The sequence below is a fragment of the Danio rerio genome, chromosome 3 (assembly GCF_052040795.2).
Source record: "Danio rerio strain M-AB ecotype USA chromosome 3, GRCz13ab, whole genome shotgun sequence".
NCBI lineage: Eukaryota > Metazoa > Chordata > Actinopteri > Cypriniformes > Danionidae > Danio > Danio rerio.
The window spans coordinates 67,737,501-67,739,256 of NC_141023.1; the positions used below are offsets into that span (position 1 = coordinate 67,737,501).

The 1,756-nt window shown below is 29.6% G+C and overlaps 1 long non-coding RNA gene across 1 annotated transcript in view; it reads right to left on the minus strand.

Moving 5' to 3' along the window:
* Window positions 1–339, minus strand: part of LOC147846157 (uncharacterized) — a 1,632-nt gene extending 1,293 nt beyond the window's left edge. Inside the window, exon 1 of the long non-coding RNA XR_015481517.1 lies at window positions 1–339. This exon is cut by the window's left edge and continues 48 nt beyond it. This is a non-coding gene — a long non-coding RNA (uncharacterized LOC147846157).
* Between the last annotated feature and the right edge of the window lie 1,417 nt (window positions 340–1,756).

Here is a 1,756-nt window from a genome sequence, read left to right on the forward strand (position 1 = left end):
AACTTGGTAATTACTGAAATATTTAAACAAAAATTCTGATAAAATGTAAAACTTACAACAAAAACCTTTAAATTACTGAAATATTTAAACAAAAATTCTGATAAAATGTAAAATTTACAGCAAAAACTTGAAATTTCTGAAATATTTAAACAAAAATTCTGATAAAATGTAAAATTTACAACATCTAGAAAATTTCTGAAATATTTAAACAAAAAATCTGATAATTTTAAATTTACAACAAAAACTTGAAACTTCGTAAATATTTAAACAAAAATTCTGATAAAATGTAAAAATTACAACAAAAACTTGAAATTTCTGAAATATTTAAACAACAATTTTTATTATATATATATATATATATATATATATATATATATATATATATATATATTTAAAAAACTTTATTTGTATTTATCTTTATTATTTAATTATGACTATTATTATTATTATTTTTCAGAAACAGGCTTCCACACCAGTATCTTGAGAAATTGACTTGTTGACCATTTTCACTTTAATATCTCAGAGAGTGTTGATTGTTTAGTGTTTTGACCAGTTCAATAATGACGTTGTGTTCACCGCGGTATCAGTCCTGTTGATGGAAAAGCAAGTGTTTTATAGGAGGCTCAGGAAGAATTTTAACTCTTGTATTCTTTTGAGATAATAACAATACCCATTTCAGCTGCTTCACGAAGCGCAGCGTCTTCATCTTCTACAGTCTCTTTAACGCACAGAGCGATCGGGAGAGTCGTACTGGATGTGTGCGTTTCAGCTTTAGTCGAACCCTTTGCCTTAAAACCCAGAGATTTGTCTGTGAAGCCACTTTTATACGCATCAGTTTAAGCTCTCTACAGGCCCAGATGCTCAAAGAAATGAGTTCTTGAGGTGTTTGAAATGAAATATTGCTGTACCTCAGCCAGCAAAACCTCTTTTGGTGACACTTTACTGTACGGTTGTGTGAGATGATGTTAATTCATGCATTCATTAATGTGAGTTAAGCATTATTTAAAGGAGAAGTTCACCCAAAGATGAATATTCTGTCATCATTTGTTCACATTTTACTTGTTTAAAACCATTATGAGTTTGTTGAACACAAAATAAGATATTTTGAAAAATGTTGGAAACCGGTAACCATTGACTCCCATTTGTTTTTCATACTATGGAAGTCAATGGTTACCTGTTTTTAGCGTTCCTCAAAATATATTTCTATGAGTTTCTTTTTTTTTTTTTTGTTGAACACAGAAGCAGATGTTTTGAAGAATGTTGGAAACACATTTGTTTTTTCTACAATGGAAGTCAGTGGTTACTGATTTTCAGTTTCTTCAAAATATCTCTGTTAGTTTCTTTATTTTGTTGAACATAAAGGAAGATCATTTGAAGAGTGCTGGAAATCGGTACCCTTGACTTTCATTAGTTTTTTTCTACTATGGAAGTCAATGGTTACCGGTTTTTCAGCTTTCTTTAAAATATATTTTTATGAGTTTCTTTCTCTTAAACGCATATAGGAATATATTTTGATGATTGTTGTAAACCGGTAACCATTGACTTCCATTCGTTTTTCCTACTATGGTTACCTACAGTGGGTACCTGTTTTTAGCCCTCCTCAAGAGATATTGCTATGAGTTTATTTATTTTGTTGAACACAAAAGAAGATATTCTGTAGAATGTTGGAAACATTTCGATTTGATTTTTCCTATTGTGGAAGTCAATGGTTACCGATTTTCAGCTTTCTTCAACGTAACTTTTTATTAGTTCTTTT